This window comes from Coffea arabica, chromosome 2c (genome assembly GCF_036785885.1).
Source record: "Coffea arabica cultivar ET-39 chromosome 2c, Coffea Arabica ET-39 HiFi, whole genome shotgun sequence".
NCBI lineage: Eukaryota > Viridiplantae > Streptophyta > Magnoliopsida > Gentianales > Rubiaceae > Coffea > Coffea arabica.
In genome coordinates this window covers 62428174-62441350 of record NC_092312.1, presented here as the reverse complement: position 1 = coordinate 62441350, position 13177 = coordinate 62428174, and the positions used below count along the sequence as shown (strand labels likewise).

Genomic DNA, 13177 nt, shown 5'->3' with positions numbered 1-13177 from the left:
TTTTTCACCCTATAAAAGAACTAGTTCTGCATAATTAGAACCACATACTGATGCTACTACTGTCATTGTGAGATCCCATAGTTGTAGAAGTGGATATGCTAACAATTCTATCAACTTGAGGTGTGCCATAATTTGGAGTAATTGCAGATGCAGTGATTGTTGGAGTTTGTTGTGCATTAACAACTTTATTTGGTTTTTGTGTCTTTATTATTATTAGCAATAGTAGTTCCAACTCTAGCAAATGGTCCTCCCCTCTGATACCACAATACAAAAGATGAAAGTTAATTGGTCATGACTAAAAAATAGTATTTGGTAGTCATGAAACTAATTTTTGATATCATATACCTTTTTGATATTAGTACTAGTGCTAGCAGATTGATTAACTTAAAAATTAGCTCCAGTAGCTTGATTTTAAGTGCTTTCATTACCGCCTTGACTTGATACAACCATAGGTACATTTCCTTGCGCATGATCCTGGCAAATCATGACCCAAACAAAATCATCTATAAGGTATTAAACACATATAAAGATACTATAACCTGAGATTGAAATTTTTACCCATAGAATAGATCCTGCTAATCTTGTATTGGCAATGCCTCTTCCTAGTTCTCCTCTTCGACTTGCCACTTGATTAGCAGAAGTGGAACTGCATCTTTTTTCAGCAATAGGAGCTATTTGAGAAGTTCTCCTATTATGTCCAAATGCACCACACTTAGAGCACCTGAAGTTGATTGACCTCTTGCGTTGAAATGAAGGAGCTCCTTCATCAGGTGCTCTTCTTCGATTTCTCCTTGGTCTGCTAGCTCTACTTCTAAGTAGTGGTGGTAAAACTATTTTCAGTGTCACATCTTCCATAGGAGGCCACCTATTTACATGTGGAATTGGGTTGATCATGGATGCATTTGTCTTTAGATATTGATCTCTTGAAAAAGCTGCATCACAATAACTTTCTAGTTTCTCCCTTCTATAAACTGCTACTAGTGCAGTATGTTTCCAAGGCAGGCCAGTCAATTAGAAAGCCCCACACTCGCATGTCTTCTCATGCAACTTTACTATGTAGGACTTATCCACATCTGCTATTTCAAATATGTTCTCATTGGCCATTGTCAGCTCACACCTTATTGATTTGGCTGTAATTTCCTTTAGCAATAACATGTGGAGTAATAGTAGATGTCCATGTGCACACTTTTTGATACCTCTTATGTAGTTTCTTCATGAATTTTTTCCTCAGTCCATCAGCTAGAGAAAGTATATTCTTTCCTCTCAATTCACCAACCCATGCATTAAAAGATTCTATGAAATTATTGGTGACATGATCGCACTTAATTTCAACCGAAAATGCATGCCCTGCCCAAGTAAATTTGTGGATGTTTGCTAAGTATCTCCAAGCATCCAAGTTAATATCCTTTATTCTTTCCATAGCCTCATTGTGCCCTATAAGATCATAACTTCTAGTTGCTTGCCAAAAAAAAATTCCTTAGAAGCAATCCTAGGAATTTCACTTTGAAGTTGCTGTAGATGTGCCAATCACAATATCATGCATCAACTTCTGGCACTTGTTTCTCATATGCAAGATTTAGTTCCTATACAAAGGTATGCATAAACAGCCATGGTTAAATGATAGCAAGTTAAAACAGCAACAGTATTAATCTTATTACATGAAACATTGAAACAAATAACATACCTTCTGCCTATCACTCATGAAGGTGAGTGGAATATTGATTGAAAATGGGCCAAAGAAATCCTTAAAATAAAAAAAAATAAAAAAAACCAACTTCAAGTGTCCTTGTTTTCGCAGTCAACAACAAAAAAGGCTAATGGAAACAAACTATTGTTCCTATCAAGAGCAACAACAATCAACAAAATACCCCCAAATGCACCTTTCAAATGGCATCCATCAAAGCAATAAATGACCTGCAACTTGCAAGGAATCCATCTCTTTGTGCCTTGAACTTATGAACAATCTCAGATATCTAGGCTTTCTAAGAAGGTTAGGCCTATCATAGTGAATTTTCATGATGCTTCTTGGGTTATTAATTCTCAAAAGTTTAGCATATTTTGGCAATTTTCCATATGCCTCACCGTGTGACCCTTCTATTTGTTCCAAGGCTTTCTATTTTGCCCTGTAGATTTGCATTCTACTTGGTTGGACTCCATGCTTCATCATTTCAGCAATAATTTCTTTGCTTGTCATCTTGGGTGGTCTCTTATCACAGAAATTAATTTCTTTGCAATCCGATCAAATGTTTTCACGACACACGTATGCTTAGGTATGTATGTTTTAATCATGAAAGTGGTTGTATCAAAAATTGGGGATGCATGAATTCTCTAATCACAACCCTGAACACCATACTTGGCAGTGCACATACTCTTTTCATTTTTCAACCTCACAAATGGAAATCCTTTCTGAATAGCATAATCTTTCAAAACTGCTCTAAAAGCATCCACATTGGTAAATAGTATCTCTTTCTTAAACTCAATGTCCTCTCTTGGATTGTAAGTCCACATTTTGGACTGCATGATTGATCTCATAGGATCCAGTTCTTGCGCAGATTCCAAATCAAGCACAACAAGAGTATCCTCTTTCTCCTCATAATCAGAAAAGTCATTTTTACTCTTATCACTGGAAGAAATTGACACCCTATCTTTAGCTATGACATCTTCCAAGTCGCTATCTATGACATCCTTCCAAGAGTCATCAGAATTAGAAGCATAAATCTCATCATCACCCTCAAGTTTTTCTACATAAATAGGAGCTTTTTCGATTCCTCTATCTTCCTGTGCATTCTGAATTTGGTTGTTCTCCACTGTATTCTCCTCTGTAGTAGGAATAATATCTAGGTGCAGCAAGTACAAGTTTATAACAAGATCTTTTTTCATAAAGTTTGAACATAGCAAGGACTGATTTGTCATCGGTAATATCCATAAAGCTTGTTGTCTTAGGAATTGCACATTTCGTATGCAAAAGTATGTTCAAATTACTAAGCAAGTCCTTCATTGCCTTATCAGTAACATCACCGAGAAGGTCAATATATTAGTAGTTCTTTGGATCGACATTAGGAATTCTAACTTTGTTTCCCATATAATGGACTACGATATCATGTGCAATAATTCTTCCTATCCTATACATCAATGTGTTGCCAACAAAAGTTTCAATCAGCTGCTATAAGGACCACATTTTCAAACATTGCAGATAGTATACTAGCTACATATTTATTTAAAATAAAATTCAAATTACAAAAGAAAACATTCTCAACAGCAAGCATGAAAAAGCTACTTTACTAGCTTTTCATTTGTATTGCAACTTTTATCTACAGACCTACTCCATACTTATGTATTACAGATTCAGAAAACTAAATAGTCATTAAATTGTTGATCGAAATAAAATAAAGGTCAAGCATCTATCATCAAAGCACATGTTAGTCAGCTGACAACATCAATAATACTTAATAAAACAAGACCAACAAAGGCTTTGGTTAGATTGTAAACTTGGTCATCAAGTCCAACAAAAAACAAATACATAAGAAAAACAGAGCTATTATGGCCTCATCATCAAGAAAATCTCACAATCAACAAAGGTTCCCTAGATCACGAGACCTTGATCATCTCCTGTTACTTATTGATCATAAAAAGTACCAGCTCAAGATTTTTACCTCTTGTGCAGCTTAGTTTTGAGAATGACGCCTTCACTCCAAAGGCAATTCCATGAACTCAAGTTGCAAATTTCTCCTCCTTTGCAATATCCAGCCTTGTATTGTTTTTGGAATGAAACAGAAGAGAAAAAAACAGCTTTAGCTGGTTCTACAAGCTACAAATATTAGTCCTTTTGTAAGTAGTATTACATTTTCCCTTCATTTGCGCGCTTTTGGAAATCTTGTTAGTGCATTTCATGCCTTTGCTAGTATGGAAGAAGAGCAAAGAAGAAGCCAATTGTTTCCCGGGATTTAGGCTATTACATGCTTTCTTTTTTTCCCCTTTTTAGCAGCTGAATAATTGCTAGCAGAAACAAGTTTATTGTTGACAATTCATCCCATTTGATAGTGACATGTGACCCCACAATTGCTTGAGGGGTGGTTAGAGAGATTTTGAAAACATGCCGGAGGGGAGACCTCAGTGATATTTCACGAAACCTCAGGAGAGGTTTCTAAAATTATCCCTTAAGAAAAACTCGATCAAGACAAACTAATGAACCGGAAAGAACCAATTAAAACCGGTCATGGCTGGGTTCTGAAGTTGAATTGGGGGAGGGGGGCATTGGACATTATTTTTGGATTTGTTCACTAGTGGGCCTTTAGTTACCAAAGTTTGAACATACTATTCAAGTGGCGCGCGTACACATACACACATGTTTATATATATATATATATATATATATATATATATATATATATATATATATATATATATATATAATCACTTTTGCCAATTTTTGAATATTGAATTTTATCTTTAGAAAATATTACTCTAACTACTTAATTACATTTTGTCAGCATAGTTATTCGCAACCACTTCGATACATTATAACTACCAAATTAACCATAATTTTGTTAAAAAATAATGATAAACCAAATTTATTTATGATAAACTTATAATTTCTGCAAAAAATAAAATTTACATGACATTATTTATAAATTACACACGCTTTATGCGTGCCCTTAACACTAATTATTATTATTACTAATTTGCTTATTTGACTTCCTGGTTTGATTTACTTATTTATGATGATCGGCCAAAATTAAAATATCCTAATCAATTTGAAAAAAAAAATAAACTCTCAACTCTCACAAATATTCTCTCATCTCATTAGCTGTCCCTCTATGTTGTTCCGTTCCTTTTGGGTATTACCATCAAACTTGTATACTGTCCTCTCTTATTTGTTCTCCCTTTTTTAATATAATTATTTTATTATTTAGATTGTGAAAATGATTATAAAGTTGAAAAAGATTCAGATCTACAACTCTTAAAGAGGTACTGGGCAAGAGAATGAGACTAGGAGGAGAGCACCGCGCGATGTGCGGTGTAATTTTCAAGGTTGCCCAGAAATGTCCAATGCTTCAAATTCAAATATTAAGTATGAAAAGTTACACAAAGGTACACCAAAAACTTTGCAATTCTGTTTTTGTAGTTTTATTAAGCAGTGAATATGAATAATCTGTTAAAGAAATGCAAGACAATACAACGAGAGACTACTAAGATCATTAACATGCTCCTTGCTTTTGCATAGAATGAAAATAGAAATAAAAAAGACACATGTAATGGAGGAGAAGGGGAAAAAATATAGCTTGAAGAAATATACAAAATGAGTTGTTAGTTCCTAAAAAAGGCATTTAATAGCTATAAGTTTGTTTTTTGTTGATAAAAACCACAAATCAAGCTGTCAGTTCCTAGAAAAGGATATTTAATAGCAATAAGTTTCTTTTACAATATATTCAAACGAATAATAAAATGCATATACATGCAATATAAAGAGAAAATCTACTTAGTAAGACTAAACCTATACCAGTGCCAATTGAACAAATTGACAAAGAAAAGAAAAAAGTATTTCTAATTGGCCATAAGCAAAATGATTCTAGACTATGAATGACTAATAGCATCGGAGAGCTCCAGATTCATTCTAACTCTCCTCTCATTCCCATGAACGCAAATACCTATCGAGCAGTGAATGATGGGTTTAGAAACTCACTCTATAGACGAAACTCCAAGTTAAAAGCTATAGACAAGAAGCAATGTCATAAACCAGATTACCAAACATTTGAACAAAAAAATTCTAAAGAAAATATCAAAGGATTTGAATTTCTATGGAACACTTAATTCTGATCAGAAACATCAAATTTTGGAAAAAACAAATAAAGCAATTTATACCAATCTATAATAATAGTCCGAAAGTCAAAATAAGCAAATAAATAAATAAAAGGACAAAACAGTACCTTAGGAGAAACCAAAAGCAATGAGATCTGACAAAATTTCTTGATGATATTAATGCAAATAATCCATGAGCATCTTCACACTTCAAGTGCACAAGAGATAATTTTAATGTTTCTAAACAAATGAAAAGGAACATATCTCAGGAACCGAAAAAGCAACAAAGACAATCTTAACCAAAACCAATAAGAATAATTAAACTTAACAGGATAATGCATCATCAGTGGAACAGTTCAATCAAATAAAACTTAGATCTTCAAACGTATTCAAAGTGTAATACATTTGAAATTATTCTACCAAAAGCAATAGTAAGCTTAACCTATGATGCTCCTTATTCCTCCTTGTTTTGATTCTAAAATCGTCTAACTAATGCCTTGAATTTTTGTGGCACTATACTTTTATTATTATTTTAAGCTTTGAATTGCATTACTTTAAGCTTTAAATGTACACCACAAACGCTAATTTTTAGCAAATCCAATGATAATTAACATTGATAACCCAAAATATAGCTCTTCTTGTACCTAATTCCCACAAATTGAAATGAAATCCCAAACCAAAAAGTATAAATAATTCTACTATCTACCTTATCATTTGAAAGCTATTAGAATCCTCACACAATCTTATCAAAATCAAATCTTATTGTCAGTATAATAAATAATTGCACAATGAATAAAACAACAAAAAATGAAAACTCAAAGTAAAAACAATCTGATGTGATCCTAAGCATTATCTGATCAATTACTTTCAAGATCTTACCATCTACAATAAATCGATCAAAATCCAATTTTTCAATCATTCAAATAACTAATTCTACAACCATAGATGCAACTCACACAAATTTTTTTTCAAAAAAAAAAATCGCTTAGGACTATGAAATTTTATTATTTCTTCTTTCTTTTTTGCTTCAGATTCAATAATAGAAAGTCAGGAATAAAAAAAAGGCAAACAAGAAAGGAACTCAAAAAACTGCTCAAGTTACAAAGAAAAAGTAACAGAAAAAACTTACGGCATTCTATCAAACCAAAGATCTGTTCTTTCCCTTCATCTGCTTCACCTCATTTTCATTTCAAAAACTCAGACAAAAATGTATTTTGAACTAAAATAAACCTTACAAAAATTGCTTAAATTAAAGAGACTTATAGACCTGATTAGACTGAAGATCCATACTTTTCTCTTCATCTGCTTATTCTTCTTCTCATCTTCTCCTTCTAATCAGGGGAAAAATTAAACAAAAAAAATACTTACGGAACCAGCTTAAATTTCTCAAAAAAAGTGAAAACAAAAGCATACATGTTCTGATGAAGATCCATTTTTCCCTCCCTGCTTCTATTCATGGCGTTCTTTTTTTTTTTTTTTTGTCCCATTTCTCTTGCTGTTTAAAATGGGAACCTGAACATAATCAAAGCAAGGCCATTAGAAATTTGTTGCAATTGTGAGAAGCTAATACAAAGAAAAATCAAAGATTCCTTAATCTTGCCTTCAAACCAAATTGTTCCATTTTCACCAAAATTATGCACGAATCTAGTTTCTTGTTTTCATGAAGCTCTATTTGTACTCTCAAAAGTTTCCATTTAACCATTTAATGGTGAGATGAGGAATAAAACCCGTAAAGTAAATTTCACAAATTTAAATATGTAAACAAATTGTTATAATTAACAAAATATGCAATCTTGGCAATGGTTATTTGATGCACACCACAAATGTCTACTACCTAAGGCATGACAATGTGTATGTCAGACGCATCCAAACTTGGCAACAAAATATCCTAAAATAAAAACTCATATGCTATCTTACCCAACAATACAGACAATCTAAATGAGCAAGAAATATAGAGTAAACCTCTTGAATGGCAATAATTCTTAAAAGTTTTCTTACAATAACAGCATAATGGTCAACAACAAATTCAGTAAGTATTAAGTTTCGCGTAGTTGTATAAGCCCATAATGCTTAAAAGTAAGAATTGACCACCATTTTTTCTTTCTTCCCTCTCTTGACAAAAATCTGAGCAGAAAATCATAGAGCAAATCAGTACATATATGACAAGTAAAGCCTACAAAAAATTGCCCACTTAAACATTTTTTTCCTCAGTAAAATTTGAATAATTGTTCACGTTTCTTGCTGTAATAAAAGACAATTAAATAAAATAAGAGACCAAAAAAACCTTCTATAGCAAACAAAGTAGTATTATGATTCCAATATAGTGAATTAATGGTGTGCAATCGTCCCCTAAAAAAAATCAAATCTGTGGTTAAATAAAAAAAAAGTTCCCTACAGAGAGCGCGTGGTTAAGTTGGAGGGTTATTAATTCACACAAGCAACTGCACCAAGAAAGAAATTTGCAAATTCACACGAGCAAAACAATTCCTTCAATTAATGACGGAATTCACATGAGCAGACGACTATCAATCGATCAATGACAGCGTGCCACTTCAGCAATTGGAACCCAATTGAAAACTCCCCCATTCCCCAATAGACTAGATATGTTTATGCTGTTAATCGAAATGCGCGTTCGGATGCTTTGTTGTTCTCTATCTTTGTTCTTTTATTCATTCGTTTACGGAGTTGGTAGCGTGATTTATTCTTTAGTTGGGAAATTATACTCATTTTTGTTGTCTGATTCAAGAAATGAGTCTGATTCTTTATAAATTTCATGAAATTACTCTAAAGTTTTCTCATTCTTTAGTGGATAAATCAATAATTGTAAGCTTTCAGTGGAAGTCTTTTTTTTTTTTTTTGAAAAATGTAGAACCTTTTCCAGATTTAGAACTTTCTGGGTCTATTTTGCGTAGTTCTACGTTACTAATTATCTTTGAATTCTAAAGAAGATAAGATTAAAAAAAAACAGTGACCCTGCCGGTTTAACCGTTAAAAACCAGAACAAACTGCCAGCCGGTTGACTCACCAGTCCATGTTTTAAAACATTAATGTTTGCCACATCTAGGTTGATCAAATGCTGCAATCTCATGTGCACAAGCTCAACTGGCTCCTGCAATCTCATGCATACAAGCTCAGCTAGCCCTTCAGGTAGTGATGGCTTGGGTTTGTATGCGGAAGCAGCATGTGACATTTTATTGCAAGATTGGTTTATCCCTATTTTTAACAAAGCAAACCACTGGCATTGACTTTTGCTACATTAAAGGAATTTGTCTCTATATATAGATGGTATTATATGTTTCATGGCAATGCAGTTGCATTTATAAATGACTTTTGCTAAATTAAAGGAATTGGTCTCAGCATTAGTATAGCAAAGTATTCTTGGTTCTCATACTCCCTTTCACTGCGCTCAAGAGGCCATTTGGTATGTAAGGATGTCAATCTTAGTGTGGAAGTAGATGACCTACCAAAAGTTCAATAAGCTATAACAAGATCCACAGAAAACTTTCAGAGTTTACATAAGCACAAGTATAATTAGAAACTAAAGTAGCTGAAATGTCCAAGAGATCCCAAGCTTCTGCTTGCTAACTCCTAGCACATGCTTTTGTTTGATGTCTTCAAGTGGTTACACGTGTAATAGACCAATCACAGAGAAGAATGAAATTATATTGCACTTTGTGAAAAAAATTAAATCACAAAGGATTGAGACCAGAAGTTGCAGGCAAACGAATTTAGATCTGATCATTTTTAACTTCTGGCAACAGTTTGAGGGACTATTATAGGACCTTGTATGTGCTAATCTGCCAAAGACAAGGCAGGTGATACCAAAGTCACAGAAAAAAATGCTAGAATCCCTTAAAAATCATGTTACCATAGGATAGAGCATGGGCGAAGCTGGATTCGGAGACGCAGAACCCAAAAGTAAGACAGAGCAAGCTAATTTCTCAAAAACCTGCAAGCTGATTTGAGGAACTACAGAGGACTCCAACCAAAATGACCGTCTTTTTAAACTGCAGCTGAGCTACTAGGAATCATCAGAGTTCAGGCATCTACAGCTGCAGTATTCCTACTTTCTAAGTAGACTTCAAAACTTCATCTCAGATAGAGATGTCATCCATCCAAAGAGACACGGTTTAAAGGCACCTCAACTCAGGAAAGTACAACTTCTAGCTAATTCTGAGCTGATCAAGAAGCAAAAATTGTTAACCCAAGCTACCATTTAATGCGCATTTAGCATCTTCAAGAGCAATGTTAGAATGTCAATTCATTGGCAAATGCACAAATATAACAAGATCCAAACTATTCTTCAGTAAGGATGAGTAACAGGAATGCAGAATTTCGTTCAAATTAAGCAGTAAGCCAAAGAAGATAGATATTGAGTTGCCTTCTATCGACAGAACATATCAATAAAAAGAAACGAAAACAACTAAAGAAATTTGTACAAGAAGAAAATGGCAAGTAGCAAAATTCATTCACCTACAAGAAACAAATCTTGAACCTTTCCCCTCTAAAATCATAAATAACCAATAGCTCCCATATAAATTCACTAATCCAAAAAGATCCAAAATTTGATTTTTCTCATTGATCTTGGTAAGTTCGAATCAAATCAAGAATCTAAGCAAAAAAATAGCTATAAATTATGCATCAAACAGTAGAAGAAGAGCAGTACAACAACATCTAACTACTATTAAATCTAATATCAGGGCCAAAGGAAATGATCATCTAAGATCAGAAAAGAACAAAAATTTCTAGTACCCACAAAAAATTAACTAGCTCAAGAACACATTTCATCACCAATCTTGATAGATCTCTGCCTCCGATTTTTCAGCATCCACGTCTGAAGAACAGAATCTTGATGCTTAGATGGAAATCCCACTGCTCTGCTTTGCCTTCTGGACATTGATCTTGTCCTAGATTTCACTTGATTCATCATCTCTTCTTCCTCTGGTTCCCGATTAAGAACCTGAAATTTGCTCAAAATAAGTCCATGATTGAATTTCACAGCTGCTTTTCTTCTTCTGACAACTCTTCTTTGAATATAAGGGACTCCCACAACAGAGCCCGCTGTAACAAGGTGGATTGCCTTGACAAGCAGATCAAGGCCTTGGCAGCGTTTAGAACTGGAAGAAGCACTTATACCTGATGAAATTGGACAGAAATTTGGTGGGGTGGAGGAGGATGATGAATCTATGGAAGAAGCTAAGGAGTTGGCGGTGATTGATGAACTTGAACAATTTGAAGATGCTGATGTAGGTGATGGTGAAGAATAGGAAGAGGATGATGATGGAGAAGCAGAGATTAATGATGATTTTCTTCTAATCCTCATAGGAAAAGCTGTTTTAAGAGGCAAAATTTGGGTTCAGAGGAAGACAGATATGAAGAAGAGAGCAGGAGCAAGGGAGGAATGGGGAGGCAGGGGAAGGCGTGTTGGGGGAATTTTGGGAAATAGTGCTAATATTTGGATCTGTATTTCTGTAAATTGTACTGTTTCTTTTATTATTATTTTTTTCTATTTCCCTGGTGTTAAAATTTATAACAGCAGCATCAGAGAGAGACGATACCATGATACATTCTTTTATCTTTCCCTCCTTTTTCTTTAACCACCTCGTTTTTAACTGCCATAATATTGTTTACTCAAGAGGCTGAACTAACTCGTGCGAGGCAATTTGGCCCCCAAGTTGCAAGACAAGTTGAGGATTCAATATCCCCTCTTTGAAGTTAAAATTTTTCTGAAAGATGATTGGTACATTCCTTTGGTTCGATAGACCTTTCCCTGTAACTCGTGTATGTAGAAAAACTCAATTCAGTTCCTTTGATTAGAGAAAAAATAATAGAGGTTTTGCCCTTCGACAGATAATTTAAAAGAAAAAATGTTTATTGAAGAGGAAGAGGAATAGAAACCCTTTATTGATTCAAGTGGAAAGTAAATTTGCAACTCCAAATCGTGGTGTTTACATATTATTACCTGTTAATTAAAACTTTATTAGGGTTAAAGAAAAAAAAAAGAAAGGGAGGGTTTTAGATCACCTAACCAATGTTTGTACCATATAAATTATGCTTTTGGGACAAAAAAATGAAGAGTGACCAAAAAAACTGAAGTGCTGGGTTTCGCGAATTGGCAAAGACTTGGGGGAATGTCAAGAATCAAGCTTTAAGCGACACTGTTTAGATCAATTGTTTAGCATATTAGTAGAACGGTGTAATTTTGAAATAAGAATTTAGTTAGAGGTAGTTAACAGAAGTGGTTATGAGATGCTTTGCATTATCAATGAATAACATAATTGTTTCCTTCTCATTCTCTCATGTCCTCCTCAATTCTCATATATCTTCTATTCTTCCTTCCCTAATTCATCTTCCCAACTTCACCCAAATCCCTGACAAATTGGTATCAGAGCTCTGCAATCCTTGGAGATGGAATAATGGCGAAAAGTACACATTTTAAATCAATGGACGAACAGGTTAAAAGACGGAAAGAAGGTTGCAAGAATCCATGGAGTTCTTCCAAAATTCCCAGTAGCAGTTTCATCTGGAGTTTGGAAATGGCACTAGGGCAGAAATGGAGAATTCCAACAAGAGAATGGAGCCAATGGAAGCTACCGTGGCCAGTCTGGAACAAAAATTCAACTCTTTTCTGAAGCTGATGTTGAACAAAGAGAGGACGGCCAATGAAGAAGGGATTATGCCTACTCCACCAACACCTTAGAGGATACAAAATTTGGAAGAAATTTCTGGAATAGTTAAGAAGGATGAAGGTAAGGTAGCTACCAAGTTACGAAACCCTCCTAAGATAGAATCGCCCCTTTTCTATGGAGAAAAACCTCAAGATTTTTGAAAATGTAATAAATATTTCCTGAGCTATCAAGTTCCTAAAATCCAAAAATTAGAAGTTGTGGAGATGTTTCTAGAAAGGAAGGCTATCCAGTGGTTTCAAGGAATTAAGGTGGAAAAACAAAAATTATCTTGAGAGTTTGGAACATTGTTGTGGAAAAGGTTTGATGGCAAGATATGCAGAGATGTAGTGGAAGAATTTAACAAACTTTAGCAAATAAGGAATGTGGAGGAATACCAGGAGAAATTTGAAGAATTGAAACCCTTAATGTTGATGAGGAATTCCAATTTGAGTGAAGAGTATTTCATATCTAGCTTTGTTAGTAGTTTTTAAAGAAGAAATCAAGCCTATGATTAAAATGTTAAAGCCAGAAAAGCTATCTATTGGGTCAATTGCAAGAATATTCTCTCAAGATTCAAGAAAAATCTGTAAAGGTTACTTCCACTAGTAGGAAGTAACAATTACTACAAAATTCCCCCAAGAATTTCAAAGAAAACCACTTTCGAGAATGGTGGAACCAAGAAAATTTCAGTTTAGAAAATACAATTCAAA

General features: G+C 34.1%; 1 long non-coding RNA gene across 1 annotated transcript; it reads right to left on the bottom strand.

Moving 5' to 3' along the window:
- Nucleotides 1–10354: 10354 nt before the first annotated feature.
- Nucleotides 10355–11272, bottom strand: LOC140035372 (uncharacterized). The gene is made up of 2 exons (XR_011839514.1): nt 10936–11272; nt 10355–10759 (listed from the first exon to the last, which is right to left on the bottom strand). It is a non-coding gene; the product is annotated as an uncharacterized lncRNA (long non-coding RNA).
- Between the last annotated feature and the right edge of the window lie 1905 nt (nt 11273–13177).